This window comes from Nomascus leucogenys, chromosome 16 (assembly GCF_006542625.1).
Source record: "Nomascus leucogenys isolate Asia chromosome 16, Asia_NLE_v1, whole genome shotgun sequence".
Classification (NCBI taxonomy): Eukaryota; Metazoa; Chordata; class Mammalia; order Primates; family Hylobatidae; genus Nomascus; species Nomascus leucogenys.
In genome coordinates, this window is record NC_044396.1 from 56514853 (window position 1) to 56535837 (window position 20985).

The following is a 20985-nucleotide window of genomic DNA, read 5'->3' on the forward strand; positions in this document are numbered from 1 at the left end:
TTGTCATCCTTCCCAGGAAGCTGTGTTGCCTTTGGCAAGCTGACATTGCTTGACAGACTACGAGGACAACTTGAGCAGGAAAACATGTCAGTTTCCTATATAGAAATACACTGGGTAAAACTCACACAACATCCTTCCTGAAAGTACACAATAGGCCAGGGACTTATTGGTATGTTCAGTTCTAGCTTCATATTTTAGGAAGAAAAAGGAATTAAGAGACAGGACTAGCTGGATTTCCTAGGCCGACCAAGAATCCCTAAGCCTAGCTGGGAAGGTGACCGCATCCACCTTTAAACATGGGGCTTACAACTTAGCTCACACCCAACCAATCAGGTAGTAAAGAGAGCTCACTAAAATGCTAATTAGGCAAAAAGGAGGTAAAGAAATAGCCAATCATCTATTGCCTGAGAGCACAGCGTGAGGGACAATGATCGGGATATAAACCCAAGCATTCGAGCCGGCAACGGCTACCCTCTTTGGTTCCCCTCTCTTTGTATGGGAGCTCTGTTTTCACTCTATTAAATCTTGCAACTGCACTGTCTTCTGGTCCGTGTTTGTTGCCATCCATCACTGCTGTTTGCTGCCCTCACAGACCCGCTGCTGACTTCCGTCTCTCCGGATCTGGCAGGGTGTCCGCTGTACTCCTGATCCAGCAAGCCTCCCATTGCTGCTCCCGATCAGGTGTTCCTGCACAGCTAAGTGCTGGGGTTCATCCTAATCAAGCTGAACACTAGTCACTGGGTTCCACGGTTCTCTTCCGTGGCCCACGGCTTCTAATAGAGCTATAACACTCACTGCATGGCCCAAGATTCCATTCCTTGGAATCTGTGAGGCCAAGAACCCCAGGTCAGAGAACACAAGGCTTGCCACCATCTTGGAAGCAGCCTGCCGCCATTTTGGAAGCAGCCTGCCACCATCTTGGGAGCTCTGGGAGCAAGGACCTCTGCCCCCAGCAACAGAATGACTAGACTGTGAAGGGAAGACAGGAAGGAGGGCTCTCAATTTAAGGGATGGAAAAGAGAAGCTGGATAACAGAAATGTCTGGGGGACTTCTAAACTTTAGTCTTTTTTTTGAAAGGAAGAAGATGACCTATTTTCCCTCCATCCCTACTGAGGGAAATGAAAAGAGTTAGTAAGCATAAATGCTGACAGATGAAATGTAGTTTGACACCGGAAAATAACTTCCTGACAACCAGGGAGTTAGATATATTAGTAAAAGAGAGAAGGAAAGTCTATGGTCAAGCCAGACAACCATGAAATCCAGAATGCTAAAGAATTGTGTGAAATCCACAAAAATGGGCTGAAGCACTCCTTTAAAAGTCAGAGAGAACTTCAAGTTCTGCAATCCTAAGAATCAAGACCTGGCCTCCAACTTTCCTGAGAAGGTAACAAGGCAAACAGAAGCATAAATGCCTTTGATTCTGTTCCCAAGTCACAGCTGAAGGGGCACTCAAACTCCAAAGCCACCACAAACATGTTCTTACAATAGGCATAACAAATATTTATGGCCTCTTTGCTCTGAGCTAGGTATTAAAAGCCTTATCTTTAATCCTCACAATAAACATATGATATCAATATTATTATTATTATTATCCCTATTTTATGGATGAGAACACTAAGGCTGAATGAGATTGCCTAAGACACAGTTGGCACATGGAAAAACTAGATCTTGAACTCAGAGCTACGTAGTAAAAAGGGTTCCCAGCTCATTTGAACCTCAACGCAGGGTCTGTAAGCCCTTTTGGAAGTGGCCTGAGACAGTTAGTCAGTAACCATGCAATGCTCACTGTACTAGTACTAAGCTTATATATTTCTGCCAAGGCTAGGAAGTTTTACCTAATGCTCACTGCTCAAACCATCAGTTGGTTTTGAATTGATGAAGCCACTTATATCTAAGTGTTTAAGTGGAATTTGTTTAGAATCTTCTAAACTTAAATGAGTAAACAAAGTAACAGTTGTGAATAACAAAGTAACTTCATGCTTCTCTGTCTGAAGACTGTGCTGTGGAAAAATAAGGCAAAAAGGCTTTCAGGCATCAAAGGCTCCTTGGTGTGAACTGGAGATCAGGATGTCCATCTGAAGAGATGACCTTGGATATTCAATGACAGGAGTCTGAAATCCTCAAATCTCTAAACCAGAGGTTGGTAAACCATGGCCCACAGGCCAAATCTGGCCCACAGCCTGCATTGTAAATAAAGTTTTATTGAAACACAGTCACATTCGTTTACATATTATTTGTTGCTGCTTTTGCACTACAACAGCAGAGTTGAGTACTAGCAACAGAGTCCATATGGCCCACAAAGCCAAAAAAAAAAAGTACTATGTGGCTCTTTACAAAAAGTTTGCTCTTCCCCTGCTCTGAATATCTCTAGTGGCAAAAACAAACAAAAAGCAACAATAACAACACAAGGCTCCTGAAGAGTAATTGGAAGACCTAAAACTTGGTGTGAGGGAGCCAGAAATAAGAAAAAAAAACGACAGGCAAGGACCTAAAGGGAGCAAGAACAAAAGGGATGGGGAAAAAAAAATAACTACTAAAAGTTGCAGTGGCAGAGGGACACCAATGACTGTCCCCACAGCGTCAGGTGTGGCCACTATCCATGAAGCATCTCTGTATTCCGAGTACTTTCAGGTACATTGCCTCATTGAATCTCTCAACAATCCACCTTTGTATTTCCATTTAACAGATGAGAAAACAGAGACTTAGAGAGCTTGAGTAACTTGTCCTGAGTCAGCAGGGCCAGAAATCAAACTTAGCAGGCTGAGGCTGACCCCACTCCATTCTCCTGCCCCAGTACTCCAGCCATCAGTGTTCACCCCCTGCTCAAAGGACGAAAGCACTATACTCTTCAATCATTCAAACAATTACCTACACTGGAATTTTAATAGTAATTATCTACTTTCCATCTGGGTGAGAACTTGGTGACAGCTAATCATCTCTTCCAGTGGTGGTGCATGCTAGCATTTCATTGACACTCCTGAAATAAAGCATCTTGGAGGCTCTGTCAGAGCTAGAAGCTCAGCCTCAGGGTCCCAATTAGCAACTAAGTTGTATGGTTCGAGCTTTGGCCAATCTAAAAGGTGTCTGCTCCTAGGAAGCACAATCAGCTGGCGCTAATGTAGTCACTGTCACATCACCTCTGTCTGCCTGGAGCAGGCACAAGGCTGAGTCCAAGGTGACGATGCTGAAAAGCTGCAGAACTGCAGACCTCGAAACTGACTCAGCTTCACCAGGGAGCACGCCTGAGGACATCCATGCTGGAGGGGGTGGGGGTAGCAGCGCCCAGGAGGGCACGATGAGCTGCCTGCCACAGCCAGATGCTCCGGGATCTGCTGACTTGCTCGGCCAAGTTCATGGGGTGCTTAAAACTCTGGGTACTGTTGCAAATAATTCACATATATCAACTCTCAGCCTTTGATATAGGTATTATAATCATTCCCCTTTGACAGACAAGGGAATTGAAGCAAACCAAGGTGAAGTAACTCCCCCTGGGTTACACCGTCAATAAGTGGAGGGACAGATTACAAACCCAGGCAGTTAGGCTCCAGAGACCAAGTATGAACCCCTGTGCTGTAAGTGGCCCCTCCTTGCCTGCCCTTTTAAGAGGCTGTAAGCTCTGCAGTGGTTAAAAGTCTAGATACTGCAGTCAACCAGGCCTGCTCTGAATCCCAGCTCTGTCTTTTCCAGATGTGTGAACTGGGACAAATGATTTAACCTCTCTGAACCTCTGTTGTTTTCTCCTTAAAATGGTTACCTGCATTGATGATGGCATCTATACCTAGAGCTCTGGTGGAGGGTGGAAGTGACACAGCAGCCGTTTTGCACACATGATACCTGCTGACTCATCTCGTAGTGTGTGAATGTGGTCAGGTTTGCAATGCTCCACCTTCCCCCTGGATCCTCCTTCACCTGTTCCGACTCCTGGGCCAGGTGTGTGAGTTTGGCCCCATGACCGAAAGCAGCCACCCACACCACATACCCAGGGCAAAGGCAAACAAGAACGGGCTCAGGTCTTCATCTTTCCCTGTGGGGCTCCGGCTCATGGTTGGGGTTCGATCTGGTCCTTGCTCTTCCCACTTCACCTCCATTTTCCCTTCCTGACCACTTGCCCTCTGGCCTGCAGGCTCCAGCATCAGATATGAAGGCAGTAGCCTTGCAGAGAGTCCAGCCCCTATGAGTGTGGAAGGTCAAGTCATACATATGCATGTGTATGTGCATATCTATGCACATAGATATGCACACATATGCATATGTATAAACACACACACACACATACACACACAGACATCCAAGTGGATTTACTTTTCTGATTGAACTCTGACTAATATATCCTGGCTTGGTTACTTCCGGAATAGTTTCCTGATGGTTTTGCTTCCAAAAGCATTCACCCTTGACATTTTCACTTCCTTTTCTTACATTTACTAATAGCACTTCAGTGGTTGGAAGCCATGGCCAAGGCCATCTATTATGAATATGATGCTAATAAGGAAAAGTATTCCATTGGAGCTTCCATTTACTGCATGCTATTAAACCCTATGTGAGAAGTTTTTCATACATTATTTTATTCAATCCTCATTATTTTATTTAACCCTATGGAAGCAGAGTTTTTTCATACTTATAAATGAAGCAGTAGAGGCTCAGAGAAGCCAAGTAACTCACCTCAGAGTGTATATGACTCAAATACTAAGTGCTTAACCATGGTATAGTGTCTGTCACTATAAGTGATCCATCCAGAACACAAGGCTAGAGCTAAATGCACATTTATATAAAATGTTAACCCCTCTTCTTCCAGAAATACTAAAGTACTTTAAAAGGAAAACATAACAGGAGGTAGGATAATTAGGGATAAAAACAGAACAGGAAAACATTAGAAAAAAAAGATGGTACCACGTACCTGTGAGTAGTGGAATTTAGGTCTACATAGGAGATTATACTCATTAGCAGAAACTTCTATACAAAACCTTTCCCCAAAAATAGGCAACCAAAAAATGAATCCATTGAAGGCAAGCTGTCATGTTTTCTTTTAGGCCGTGCATATAATTTATTCTCATAGGTAACAGAAAAACAACAAATGAGGCATGAGAGGAGAAGAAAAGAAGGTTTGCCATATTTTAGGAATTGGAAACACTGCTGTATTAAAAACAAAACAATCATTCATGGATCATTAAACTCTTCTTGTCTCTGGTTTCTCTCTTAAATGAGGGAGAATAATATACTAACTAGGCTTAAAATGTTACCATAAAGAAAGTTAGGTTCTAAGAAATGGGTTTCCTGTGTCCAGAATCTTAAGACCACTATTCCATAGCTCTAGCCCACGAACTATACACAACCCTATTCACATCTGGCTTAAGACAGGAAAAAAAAAGTCATCTTGGTGGAAGAATGTAGAAAATCCCTACCATTCAATGGGTTTATCATACACGCATTCATTTTACATGCATTTATTGATCACCTACTCCGTGCCAGGCACGGTTCTGGGTGCTGGGGATACAGCAGTGAATGAAGATAAAAATCTGAGCTCACACCCTAGTCATGCTATTTCTGCATTTGGAAGAATCTCTCTGTTATAAATATGAATCTGACATAACTTAGTGAACAAAGTCAATGTTTCAATAATAGTAACATGCTTGTAGTACCTTACAGTTCATACAAAACATTTTCATGTAACTATAGCATTTATTTCTCAAAAGAGCCTTAGGGATTTTGCAAGCAATGTGACAGACCATTTAAATAAAGACACAAATAATATTATGTTACCAAAAGAAACATGAACAAAGGGCATGAACAGATATTTCTTCATAAGAAAAAAACCTCAATGACTAATAAACATGAAAAAGTGTTCAATTTCCTTAGTGCTCAAATGTATGTCATTCATAGCTGAAAGTTAACAATTTTTACCTGCAAAAGTAGCAAAAATAAAAGGAAAAGCAAGAGATTGTGCTCTATCAAAAGATTGTACCCTTTGAAACAGTAATTTTAGTAATCCATTCAACGGAAAAATAAGAAATTTGATTTTAAGTTTTCAAATAGCAAAAAATTTTAAAGCTTTACGTTACCCATTACTATGAAATCTAAATTAAGGACCTAATTTAAAAAATTATATAGAGTCATTCCTTGAGGCCACTAGTCCATGCTGTCAGACAGAGTGCCTTTAAAATCAAAGGATTCTAAAATATATTTGGATCCTCCAAACATGTTTGTTTGTTTGTTTGAGATAGAGTTTCACTCTTGTTGCCCAGGCTGGAGTACAATGGCATGATCTTGGCTCACTGCAACCTCTGCCTCCCAGGTTTAAATGATTCTCCTGCCTAAGCCTTCGAAGTAGCTCAGATTACAGGCGCCCCCCCACCACTCTCAGCTAATTTTTGTATTTTTAGTAGAGATGAGGTTTCACCATGTTGGCCAGGCTAGTTTCGAACTCTTGACCTCGTGATCCCAATGTGCTGGGATTACAGGCGTGAGCCACTGCGCCCAGCCAAACATGTTTAATGGCCCTGTGAAATTAAATGTCTAAGGGGCATTCTACTAAAATTGTGGTTACCACTGTGCCTCACCAACATGCCAGTCACAAACTAAATGTGCAGGGCCGGGCACAGTGGCTCACGCCTGTAATCCCAGCACTTTGGGAGGCCGAGGTGGGCGGATTGCTTGAGGTCAGGAGTTCAAGACCAGCCTGGCCAACATAGTGAAACCCTGTCTCTACTAAAAGTACAAAAATTAGCTGGGGGTGGTGGTGCACGCCTGTAATTCCACCTACTCAGGAGGCTGAGGCAGGAGAATTGCTTGAAGTAGGGAGGCGGAGGTTGCAATGAGCCAAGATCGCACCACTGTACTCCAGCCTGGGTGACGGAGAAATAAATTAATTAATTAAAATTAAAAAAATATTTAAAAAATACAAACTAAATATGCAGGACAGGAAATGTATAAACAAGGATGAAACTGTGATTGACAAAACAAACTGAAATTTGGGCTAATTGTTGAATTTTTCTAAGCTTTTTTTCCTAGAATCCCACATTATAAAAGTCATTTACTTTGGTATCTCCCTACTAGTGTATAACTCTCTAGTGCTTTATCACTTGATACATGATCATGATATTAATGTTTTTTAAAGTTCTACTATATGCCAGGCACCATATTAAAGGTATTAACTCTTCTCAACAAGCCCCAAAAGTTGCTACAATTATTATCATGTCTACATTTTACTGGGGAGGAAAGAGCCTTGAAGAGGGGAGTAACTTGCCCAAGGTCCTGCAGCCAGTACCAGCACAGTTAAGATTCAAATACAGTTGCCTAATTTGGCTCTAAATGTCATCTCCCTTAACCATTGGGCTTAATCTTTTACCTGGCATTATAGTTATTTGAGTTATTTGGGGTGTTTCTTATCCATCTAATTAGATCCTAAGTTCCCTTAGGGTAATAATTTTTTCACTCAACTTTGAGCACAATGTATTGCATCCAGCTGGCACTCGATAAATGCTTGGTTCATACATGAGCAAGGCTGCAGTTATTTTGAAGTCACTTCTGACTCCTCTCTTTCACTCCATTTCCAATTGTTCACCAACCTAAATTAACTCCTTTTTTTCCCCATTTTCCAGGCCTTCGTCTTGTTTGCTCTCATCTTGACTTATCCCCTCAGGCCAGACTCCTACAATAGCCTCCTGACCATTCTCCCTGAGTCCAATCCATCCTACACACTCATCACCCTAAAATACGATTTAGTCAGATTTCCCCAGCCGACAGGCCTAGACACAAGACTAAAACCCTCAGACCCTAGGGTGATCAGGTAGGTGTAGAGATCCTAGGCCAACACCTTTAACCAAAAGCAACCTCCTAGAGTGACATTCACAGCGTAGGCTTAAACTGAGAGCGTTTCCAAGGACATGGGAGTTTCAGTGCTAAAACTGGGAAAGTCCCAGGCAAACCAGGGTGAGTTGGTTATGCTACATCCTCCTCCCCATCTCCAAAGCCCCTTCTCTTTACAGCCATGTACTCTACAAATAACACCATTTTCTACTGGTGCCAGGCAAATTGGGAAGCACAGATTTGGATCAACTCAAACCCTCACTCAAAGACATTCAATAGCTCACGCTGCCTCACATAAAATCTGCTATACTTCACCTAACATTCAAAGCCCTTGGCAGTCTGATGAGGACAAATCTCATCTTCAACTCCTTCCCATCCTGAACCCTCTCTCATTCTCCAGTTTTTATTATCCCATGACTGCATCTTTCCCATTTTCCTCATTTGCCCCTGACTCCACCATCTGGATGGCTTTACTGTCCCCATCCACCTGTCCAGAGCCACCTCCAAGGATTCGGTTAGTGCAAAGCCCCTTCCCAAGCCCAAATCAGTCATCCGTGAAGTCTTCACAGACGACCTCAACTCAGGACAATTATTTGGACTACTCCTTTGTCAAGGAGACCAGCACGTGAGACCTCCTCCATCTCTGGTACTGATGTGTTGAGCTGATATTTTTCTCTTCCGAAACTTAGTTATCCTTCACTATGTTTATATCTTTGTCTCACCAAAATGCAACCTCTCTGATAACAGGTATTACACCTTATATTTATGTCTCCCACAGTACTCGTAATTTCTCACACATTTCTTACACACAATGAACATGCAATCAATATATGTTTTCAGATAACTGATTAACCTTGTCCTCAACCCCCTAGCCTCCACCATGTGAGGAATTCAGCAATCCTTCTACACAGACAAAGGCTCCATTTGTTTTTCTTGTGGGTAAATTGCCTTCTCATTATTTTGCCTCCAGAAACTTAACTCTCTTAAATAAACGCCTGGTAGGAGGACAGAACTGAGAGCAAAGTATGAACATTTCTCTTCCCTGGTGAGAAGAAAAGGGCACAATCATAGCACAGGATGATAGTGGGGGGTTCACGGGAAGAAAATATAACAAAAACGTGAAGAAACCACCTTTAAGAAATTTTGGAGAGGGAAAGAGCATTGCAAATATACAAAATGATAGAGAAAACAGGGAGAAAAGGACTTCACAGGAAAGGAAAAAATAAAACAAAGCTATTTATTAGAAGACAGACAGAGAAATGAGCTGACAGCCCAGCACAAATGCTCAGCAATACCCTGCGTAGGAGGGGCAGCCCCTGTGACCCCCTCCAGGAGGCGCCTCCTCCATGCAGACAGCTGGCCTTGAGAGCACATCTGGGGAGGCCCTTCCTTGCCCAGACAGCACGCGGCCCCAGTTACCGGACTAAAGGCAGGCATAGTGAACCAATGGAAAATTTCCTTCAGGCAACATAACCTCAGCATAAAAAAACAATATCAATCTATTTGCCTCCCAGCCCAAGAGAAATCAAGTTAGACAAAGGAAATTAGGCAATAAGTTTAATGTGACTGCAGCTGCAGCTGCGAAATAAACCTAATGTACTCTGACTCTCCTTCCCATGTGCTCTCTGGGTTGCACAGGCCACTTTTTTGGGAGGGCACCAAGGAAGTGTTCTGCAGGTACATGAAATCTTTTAAACTTAGAAGTCAACTGCCTGCTGGTGTTCAAAGAAGCCCCACTGCCAGCAGGATATGCTTGGAACCGATGTCCAGGAGCGTTGGCAGATTTGCAGGGATGCAGGCCACGCTCCTGCCAAGTGCACACTTGTAACCAAGGACAGAATGCGCAATCTGTTGCCCTGGAGCACAGAAAGAAAGCACTGACCTCAGATTCACAGATCTTAGCTTCTATGTGATGAGCTCAGGAAATCAAGGGCCAATGCGAATGTTTGTGAAAACGTGGCTATAAAGAGAGGTACTGATTAATAGGAAACAGTTATATGTCTATATGCATGTGTCTTGGGTGGGTGCCAATATTATATATTTCAAGCATTGTGTGTGCAGTTAGAATGATGAAATACGTGCAGACTCAAGTCACCAAATAGGTGAATATTTGGCTGTGTCGCCTCAGGGGACTGGAAGGGGTCTGGAGCTTTGTTGTCTCCACTTCCTCCCCCACTCGTATTCCAGCTCTAGGCCCACCCCTGCCAGGGTTGCAGGGCCTATAAGCTTTGTTTCTGTGGCTCTGGTGTGGTAGATCTGGTCAGAGAACCCTCTGATTGGTGGGCTTACTCTGGCAGTGAGAGCTAGTACCTGGACCATCAGAATCACAATTCAAAAGACAACTAGGTCAAAAAGCAAAAGCCACCACTTCTCTGCTGGCCATGCCCTTACCACCCTGGTAAAGAATGGGATTATGCCTAATCACTTTGTCTCCACCACCTACTATGTCTCTGGCACATGGCAGGGCCCAAGATATGGTTTGTAATGACTGAATAAATGAATGTGGAACAAGATAAGAGCATAATAGAGAGAAATGGGAATTTCTGCATTTAGTTGCAAAGACCCATAAATTTATACGTTTCTATCGAGAAAATGTGAGAGCATTTCATATAAAACAAACCAGGGGACAGATGAATGCCCCAGAGAAACTCTCACACATATATACAAAGATATACAGTGTTTGAAATAGTGAAAAATTGCAAAAGACCTGAATGCCCACCAGCAAAAGAATATATCATCAATTATGGTATATTCATAAAGCATAATAGTATAAAGCAGTGAAAATAAATAAAACAAACCTACACATTTCAACATAGATAAATCTAACAATTATAATGTTGAGAAAGTTGCACAATACATATAGTACAATTCATATGAAGCTAAGACTACACAAAAATTATATATAATATATATTATGTAAATATATAGTCATGCCTTAGAAATGCACCTATATATAGTAAATAGAAAGAAATGCATGGAAATTATAAACATCAAATTGGGTAGTTGTTGAGACGAGGAAGGAGACAGGCCTGGGAAGGTTAATACACAAGTGTTAGCTATAGTACTCTTTGTACCTTTTGTTTATGTTAAATATTGTACTTTTTAAAAAAATTATGGACGTTGTAAATTACTGTCTACTCAAAGAGACTTAAAACACAGAAAGCGACCATTTACTATAATCCTAGTCATTTTAACATAAACATCAGAGAAGACCCAATATAAGTTTTTTAATTACTCACTGAATAAATGTGGTAAGATAGTCAAACCTCATGCAATTGCTCACAATTACTGTTTTGGATGTACAAGGTGTATTCAAGGAAAATGTTATTTTAAAAAAATGCAAAGTTCTGCATTTAGTTATAAAACTAATCAGCCTCAGATATTCCTGCTCTGATGGTATTACAGGCAGGAACATGTCTAGTTCTGGGACTCACATGTTTGCAAGACATGGACAAGTGTGTGTCAAGAGAAGGGTGGGTATAGGAGTGGTCAGGTCATTGGGATTTTGCTACTCATGGGCCTAAGGATCTGGTGAAGAACCTGGGAGTGCATATCTGGTGATGGGAAGGCTTACTTGGAGCCAATAACTTTCTTCAAACATTTGAATGAATAAATGAAAGGACTATCATATGAGAATGTAGATATATTCTGCATAATTCCAAAGGCTAAACATGTGAAGGGCTAAGAGGAGATAATTTTTAATGCAACCAAAAGAAGAATGTCCTCATAATTACAGGCATCCCAGAAAGAAATGGAATGTTCGGTTAGGTACTAAGTTCCCTGAAACTAGCAGCAATCAAGCAAAGGTATAGAGAACTCCATTTGGGGGTGCTAATTGGACTTTTTTAGTTCCAAAGTCTTATCTAATTCTATGACTCTAAACCAGTGTTTCTCAAACTTGAGTGTGTATCAGAAGCTGCTGGAGGCTTGGGAAAACCTAGATTGCTGGAACCAACTACAGGAGTTTTTGAGGCAGTAGCTCTGGGGTAGGGTCTGAGAGTTGGCATTTCTGAAAAATTCTCAGATGATGCTGATGTTGCTAGTCCAGAAACCATGCTTTAAGAACCTCTGCTCTTAAAAAAAAATTAGTAAATCAGCTTAAGTTTTTTGGTGTTTTGGTCAGGCCATTAAAATGCAGGCCCTTCCTTGAATTACTCACTGCCTCCAAATAGACTTCCACTATAGTCTTCTAGAGGGAGGAGACCATTTTTATAGACGATTTCTTCTAAGGCCTTTGTAGGAAGACAAGGCCCTTTGCTGTACGATAAGAATATAAGGACCCTGGGATTCTTTTCAGATACTGATATTAAATTTCTTTTGAGCCATTTTCACTCTGTCCTCTGTTTCCTCCATAACCAATGGCCATAATTTTAAAATAACTGGCCAGAATTACAGATGAGTCTGAGTCCAAAAAACAGTGTTGTTTGACCCACAGAAGGATCTGACCTGGTGTAAACCACATTCACGATCAGGTCTGGTGACACTAACTAGCCACTGTCTCTGGAATGCATCTTTGTCAAGCACTGCTTTGGGGAAGAATTCTCTTCTCTTTAATTCAAAGGGGGAAAAAATGTAAAACATGGCTCTTGAACCAGTTTCCATGGGCAGATAAAGTTCAGACAAAAATGTTAAATCACACATTTGTCCATTAGTATCTGGTTCCTTCACTCAACAAATGACTATTGAGCTTCTATATATACCTGGAGCTGTGCTTAAACCTAGGGATACAGTTGTAAATAATACAAGCAGATGTCAAAGATATAAAAACATAGAATCTATGTCAGGTAGGAAGAAAAATACAGCAGGTGCTTAGTTAGGAAAGCCTATGCCTTTCACACAGCCTGCTTGGTGCTTAGTTTTTGCCCAGTGCTAATGCTGAAAAGAAACTGCTTACTCTGGCCAAGCCAAATGATCAGTGATAGAATGGGTTACTGTGATTCATTTCTAAGCTGCTTTTCTTTTATAATTTGGGGGAAAATGCAGTTATTAGTAGTGAAGTCCCTAGAAATCATTTCTAGTTCACTTGAAAGGTTCAGTTGCATAAAAATGTGTTTAAATAAACAACTTGGAATAAAGAGTGGTTAAAATTGTATGCATATGTAATCAATAATGCTAGCTTTTTTCATGCATAGCCCAAACTTTTTTTTTTAAAGCAAATGTCTTCTGAAGGCCACAAAATGAATCTTAGGAGGTTTGTTTATTAACAGTTTCACTGCTAATAATTTTTAAAAGGTGTCAGTTCTGGAGGCTCAGGCTATCTTAGCCAAAATAATCCAACCAAGCTTCTTAATTTTAGTCATTCTGAAATTTAGTAGTGAAAATTAAAGGTGTGCAAGAAACCTGGGAGACAGAGTTTTTATATGAAATATAATTCTAGTATCTTTTGGTTTTGTCTGAATTAGTCATTATACAAAGATTTCTGACTCACAGCTATAGCTAATAAGAGCTCCCACTCATTCCACAAACTGACCACCTACTACTACTATTACCACTAACTGACCACCTACTACATGCCAAGTGGTACTGAACACTAACTATGTTCCAAGCATCTTATGACACTACCTTAAAACTCACAACAAAGCTAGGAAATAAATATCATCATCATGCCCCTTTTGCAAATAAAAAAATTGAAATGCAGAAAAACTAAATGACATACCCAAGGTCATACCCAGCTCATAAGTGGCAGACTAGGAATTTATCACCAAAGCCTTTCTCTTCACTCTATGGTACTGCCCCCCCAATAGCCCAGACGGCAGGTTTGATTTTGTGTGGATTAGCAAAAGATATTTGTTCCTCAAGGTGCTTTGCTATCATATGCTAGAAAACTGGCATAGTTACTACCTGTATCTATATCTAGCTACCTATCTATCCACATACATCTGTGGTAACTATGATGTGAAGAGTGCCCCTGTAACTTTGCAAAAGCACAACCTGAGCCACCTCAGCCAGCAGCCCTGACACCATGGTGTGGCCCTGATATTGTGTTACAAGACATCACAGTGACAAATCATGGCATAAATCATATTCATTTCCACTTATGCACCCATGACAAGACCCACACAATGCACACTGGGATGCTTGTGGGTGTGGGGAGTGGCAGGTGCATTAGTGACAGACACTCTTAGAAACAGGTATGAAAAGCAGCATCTTTAGGCCGATCAACTATTATGAGCAGGAACACAGGCTGCTGTGCTGATGTGCATGTGAGTGTGTGTGTGTGTGTGTGTGCACGCTTTCTTTGAGGAAGAGGAGGAGGACTATAACGCACAAATTAGTCAGAGGATACACAATGTGCAACTTCAAGGGAAAATGCCTCATATAGCTTCTGTGAAACAGTCACTGGTGATGTAGCTATCCTAATAAGCCACAACCGTCGCTCTTTGCCAAAGGGTACCTGACTCCTCCTTTCTCCTCCCTCCCCACGCCCTACAATCCCTACCACCCAAGGATGACAGTCATTCTTCCCCCGCTTTATTTCACACAAAAGGCCTCCTCTAGAATCCAGAAGGGCACCAGCATAAGCCGCAAGCCATTACTCTTCACTGAATGTAAAGTTAAATTCATTTATCTCTATCTTCAATGAGAAAAGGAAAGAAATTAAGCAGGAAAGATGGCACAATGCCTTCAAGAATGGTGTATTCAAGGTCAAAGCCTGCCATAATTGAGTTAAAAAATAATAAATGAAAATATGTCTGCTCTGCAGAATACGGTCCAGCTAGAAGTCTTCATTAAATGTTCCAGTACACACAATGTGTTTGCTGTGTGTTTGTGTGCTTGAGATTTTGTGAGATATCCTGTAGCTCATAAATACTGAAAAGGGACAGTTACCATAGTAACTAAGTGCTATTTAATGAATACCAAAGAACTGAAGCTCCAAGGATGGTTTTAAATTGCCAGAACATGAGTTACTGCTGCAGCTATGGGCTTGCAAGTAACTGACATGTCACTCTCTCTAATGAGATTTTTAACAAGTTGGCCAATTTGGCTGATCTCTGTCTTGACCACATGACACCACAAGATTCTGTCTTAACATCACATAAAAAGCATGTTCCTGATTTCTTCCCCTGACTCTAAGTACCAAGATCTTCTACAGAAATGGGTCAAACATTCAGACACGGAAAACATCCTTAAATTTGAAACTTTGACCCAAGTGGTGAAGCAGTAGGACACATACTTTTGTCATAAGCAATAGACACCGGCTCAATGAGCCGTCAAGCTGAATACAGCAGGCTCTTTTATTTCCGAAAAAGGTGAATGCTCCCTTTACACTAAATGCAGTTTGTTCTTTATTGTGCAATGACACAGAAGAGCTATTGCAGTTGATTTTTGCAGGAACTTTTTACAGGCTAGTGACGTCTTAGGTAATCTTTCATCAGGATGTCCAAACCTTCCCTACTACGCCCACTCCCAATTCTCTCTCGCCATCCATCACCATATGTCAAATTCCTCACCTTGGAATCATCTCGCTTTTTACAGATTTAAAAGGAAAAAATAAGCATGGCTGCCCTGCTTTTCTTTCCACTGGTTTCCCCTGGTAACTTTAACGTGGTCCATTTTTAAGTCTACAGATTGTGTGGCAAGCATACTTACGTCTACATGCCATTAATAAGTAACAAGAATTTTAAAAACGAAAACATCTATGTACCATGAAGCCAAAAATCATTAGCAAATGCATCCGTTCTCCAGAGGCTGGCTTTTTCTTGCATAACCAGCAAGCAGCTCGAATGGCCTGGCTGGGGCCAGCCGAGCTCAGTGTGGGCTGTGGGCGCCCCCTTCAGTATCTAGGGTGCAATGCTTGTTGCTTTCCTGTTAGATACTAACGAGATGGCTGGGCAATTATTTTTGCTAAAACCGTTTAAGGAAATTTTGTAGGAAAATTTGGGCCAACATCTAATGGTGTGAGACAAAAAGCCTGCACATTACCAATCTGCATTTAATGTTAAAATCAGGCAGGTAAAATTTAAAAGGGAGGCCTTTATTGCAAGAAGGAAAAAAAAATCCTATAGATATATTCATTTCTTCATTTGATTAAATAACACTTCTCTACAAGGTGAACTCTATTTAAAATTGCCTCTGTCTGTGATAAACACAATTAAAAGTGGAGACAGCCACAACCTCTTCACCTTCTCATTTCCTTCTACAGCCTGAAGCTGTTCTCTCTGTGGTGCAATCCCCAGCCTTAACTGCTTCCTCCTAGAACCCCCTATCAATGCCTTGGTTTATCTCACCTCCATGTTTAGTCTTGACTCACAGGGCCACGTTATCTACTCACCTCTCTCGTATGATTTCATGTCGATGACTGCTCTAACTCCACAATGATCTTTCTTCTTTGAATTTCTAAGTCATCTTGTTTCTGCCTCTCGTGTGATATTCTTAACCCATCCCTTCTTAGGCTGAGAATATTTGACTTTACATCTCCTCTCCTCTCCTAGACTGTCAGCTTCTTAAAGGCAGGGTGTGGCTGTTGTATAAGCTTGACCCTCAGCCTGCGGCTTGCCGAGGTGCTCCTATGCAGAGTGAATTTGTGAATGAAGGAGCACACAAAGGTGACTTCATTTCTTCTCTCTAAGAGATCTGCTTAACAAACTCATTGCTCCCAACCTAAAAAATGAAGGGGCACTTAAGGAAAATAAGACCAGCAAGACAGTTCTTCCTCCTCTCCTTGGAAAATCTTTTCTACTTAAATTCATCTTTATCCACTCATCCTTCTAACACAGTCATTTATTGATCACATGCAGCAAGTAAAAAGCATGAAATGGGAAGGTGCTATTCTTACTTTTCCTCTCGCCATAGCCGGTGCTGAATAAAATCTTTCTAATTTTCCTTTATGCTATTTCTTAGTCCCGCCAATCTTCCATGCAGTGTGGAAGGCCGCATCCTTCTCATTCACCTGTTCAACATTTATTGTGCTTCTTCTCTATGCTGAACCAAGCTGGGCCTGTGTCATATAGGATCAATTGAAACAAAAATCGAGAGCATAACTCCTCACTCCTTAAGTATGGGCTGCACATGGTGACTTCCTTCCAGAAAATACAACATGGAAAGGGGTGGGGAAAACAGCTGTATGGTGGAGAAACCCTGGCAAATACGACCTCAGCCAGTTCATCCAGGTCAACACCAGTAGTGGTAAGTCATGCTCACAGTATGTCTTTTGATACAATGTGATGAAAATGGTTCTTTACTTCGCAAACCCACAACCCGGGGCTTATAATGAGAAAAACATCAGGAAAATCACAACAGAGGCCATTCTACAAAATACCTGATCAATATTCCTCAAAACTGTCAAGGTCATCAAAAACAGAGTCAGAGAAATTGTCACAAGTCAGGGGAGCCTAAGGACACATGGCCACTAAATGTAATGTTGGATCCCGGAAGGGAAAAAACAGGCAAAAACTAAGGAAATATGATAAAGCATGGATTCTAGTTAATAATAACATATCAATATTGGTTCATTAATTGTGACAAGTGTACCATACTAATGTAAGATAATAATAGTGGCAACCAGCTGTGGGGTACATAGGAGTGTCTTATACTATCTTTGCAACTTTTCTGTAAATCTAAAATATTCTAAAATAAAACATTTATTTTAAAAAATGGAACTAGACCTTAAGAATATTAATGAGAAAGAAAAGGAAGACAGATTGTGGTACGGGATTGTAAGTTGGTTTGCGGGATTCAGTAGAACTCGGGCTGCAAGGTGAGAAGAGGCAGACGGTGACGATGGTAGGGGTAGTGTCTAAGGACAGTGGAAAGCTATGGATGATTCATGGACAGTTAGAAAAGGCTAAAAATATTATTGTACTTCAGAAAGGTCCTAGTTGAGGTCATCAGCATAAATTTTGGTCGGGAACAGCCAGCCCAGATGAGCAACTTTCTCATAACAACCAGGCCAAGAATAGAGAAAGGTGGTGCTGTGATCGACCCAGATAAGGGCTCAGCATACAGTTTCTGCAACGATCTCTCTCTTTTAACGTGAACCACAACAAACAAGCTTTCTCCTTGAATTCTTCCAGATTCATTATTCTATGAAGCCTCCTCTTCAACAGCCCCCTTCTCTCCTTTTTCCCACATTCTGTAACTGAAAAATATGAATAATGATAGTGCAAAAATATTCTGATGATGGTTTCGAGGAAAATGTTAAAGGATTAAAGAAGCAAGATATAGAGTAAGTCAAATAAGTCAAAGAAATCCAAAGGAGGTTCAATCAATTCAATATACCCTGAGAATATTTTTCCGCTTTTCAAAAAAAAAAAAAAAAAGATAAAACAAGAAAAGAAAAACAAAAAGGTCACCAGCTTTTTAAAAGGATCTAGAGTCAGACAAATAGAACCCCATGGTTCATCTGCCTTCTGATCACAGGCAAAATAGCTGAGAACATCTAAAAATGAAAATGTCCTGCAAAGAATGAAACTAGTCAAACTAGAGAAGTAGAAAATAACCATAATAATACATATCTTGTCTTTGTGTAACATGTTCTTAGTTGACAAAGCATTTTCACATGTATCTCATGTGATTCTAACCAAAACTTTATGAGGTAGGCATAGCAATTCTTAATGATCCCATTTTACATATGAGAGAGTGGATTTTCAGAGACTTTAAATGGCCTTTGATGGATCTGGGACCAGAACCTACACATCAGGCTCTGGGGCCTATGCTAGTTTTCCTTATGTCTGGCACTGAGGTGTACACAATCAGCAGGCATAGATAAAGAAGCCTTCATACTAGTAAGATAATGCAGAATATGTATCTTTCTCCCAAAAGACACATATAGAAGAATGTAAATATTTAATTTTCTATTATTATTATTGTGATAAATATATTTGATCATTAATGTGATAAATAATGTCCTTCATAAACTGAAGGATGGAAATCATACAAGAAATGTGAAAGAGCCAGGCGCGGTGGCTCACGCCTGTAATCCCAGCACTTTGGGAGGCCGAGACAGGCGGATCACGAGGTCAGGAGATCGAGACCATCCTGGCTAACACAGTGAAACCCCACTTCTACTAAAAATACAAAAAATTAGCCAGGCATAGTGGCAGGTGCCTGTAGTCCCAGCTACTAGAGGGGCTGAGGTAGGAGAATGGCGTGAACCTGGGAGGCAGAGCTTGCAGTGAGCCGAGATCGCGCCACTGCACTCTAGCCTGGGCGACTCAAAAAAAAAAAAGAGAAATGTGAAAGAACTTACGAGAGAAAGTGATAGAAAGAAATGTCAAAACATAGGATCTTTTTAGTTTGACCTTAAGTTAGTTATTCTTAGACTAGAAATGAGGGAAATTAAGCAGGTAATATATATAGATCTTTAAAAAAAATCTACACATCTGGATCATTATGTGCTATTCTGAAACAACTGAATAGGAAAGGAAGGGCAAGACAATGTTATAGAAATCAGTAGCAAAACTTGTGAGAAAGTGGTCTAAATTTATATAGTCTAAAAACATGACTCAAAGAGACATAATCACAGCCTATAAATATCCTCCAAGCAGCAATATGTGGTAAATAAAGTAAGTGAATTATTCACAACCTTAGGTTCAGGTCATCTCTCTTTGTCCAGTTGTCTAGGGAAGACAATGCTCTACCCCTGAGCTGGTGTCATCCCTAGAAATTAAAACGGCAGACGAGGGCTTGCCAGGCTGGGCCCTGTTGGACATACTCAGGTGTAGGATTCAAAAGAAGCAGCACATCAAATGGCCTCCTGAGATTCTCCATATTATTAAGAATTAGATTGGAGAGTCTCACCACACAATAAAGTATTTTCATTTTTTCCCTCACCTTTGATAAAGAATGACAGAGAATGAAATCAAATCCAAAAATGCTTTTAGTTATTGGCCCACCTGATTGGAAGACAACATGGAATATGAAAAATCAAGAATATTATAAAGTGCTCTGCTTTGCTATCAGCAGACAGCCTGGTACTGAACCTCATGAAGAAACATCCAAGTTTATGAAGTCAAAGTCACTAGGTCAGTGTTCTCATAGCAAACCTGTCACTTACACAGTTTGTTGTACAGCTACAGTTTTCTTATTGTCATAAGGTAATCAATATTTGTCTCTCCTGGTAAAATCACATTTAAGACACCAAAACATTTTAAGCACCCACGAGAGCTGTGACGTACAGATTATTACTGATGATTAACATTAGTGTGATGCTCCCTGATGTTATGCTTCAAAAACACCATTTTTCAGAAATATTTCTTTCACAGAATAGTTTTCGCCCTTTTGAAAATTTCTAGGTTTTCAGATTAAAGCTCACAATCTCCTTAAACCGCAAGTTATTTCAAAAGGTCTGCCTGGTCCCAGCCCTTGAAGCAGCCTAAATTGTTTGAATTACAGCCAAGATGGCCCCGGGCAGGCCCCTGCTGGGTGTACAGCAGCCCTCTGTAGAGTGATATTTTAAATATCAGGAGTTCTCTAAACACAGCATGCTCAATTCAGCCACAGAACAATCAAAATCCAAGCAATTTTTTTTCCATTGCCTTTCCAAGCACAATTTTTCTAGCTTTGTAGAGAAGCTGCCTACATTTGGTTTTAGTTGTCTTCATTTCGCATGTAATTATTTTGTATGCAACCAGATATTTAGTCCTTAAATGGGCAATAGTTCCTTATTAACATAAGAAAGACCTTGAACCGTGTCTTGTTGTTATCTTAAGATATTTATGTAAATAAGATGTGTATACCACCCTTTATGGCATTGCATGGATCTTAACCAGTGATGAGGTGATATGCTGAGGTGTTTAACTGAAGGCTGCTTGCTTGCTATGACTACGGCCTGCTAACCATGTGAACTGGTCCCTGAGTGGGAACGGTGGGTGCCCAGAGAGCGTCAGGTGGAAAAAAACAAGGATTTCCTATAGGAATATCTGGGGCTTGTTTTTAGGCTTACAGTGATGGTACCTTAGTGTTTCAAATGATCATCGTTTTCCCAAAGGTAACCCACGAGCACTTCAATTGAAGCTGGGCCTTTGTGACAACATTAGCCCAAGAAACTGTAGACTTTTTCTTACTACAATAAAAACCCTAACAGACTTTGAATAAATGCCTGTACAAGCAGACAGAAGTCCATGCAAGTGCACATACATATAGATTATTAAAGCATTTAATGGGATTTTCTTCACTACAACTGCAAAATTTATGAAAAACACAAATCAGGCTGCAGGTGTTGCCTGTGCTAACGTCCTATA

At 40.9% G+C, this 20985-nt stretch overlaps 1 protein-coding gene across 1 annotated transcript in view; it reads right to left on the reverse strand.

Moving 5' to 3' along the window:
* The window catches only part of DPYS (dihydropyrimidinase), an 83297-nt gene that overhangs the window by 19046 nt on the left and 43266 nt on the right, over positions 1-20985 (reverse strand). The window lies entirely within an intron of this gene.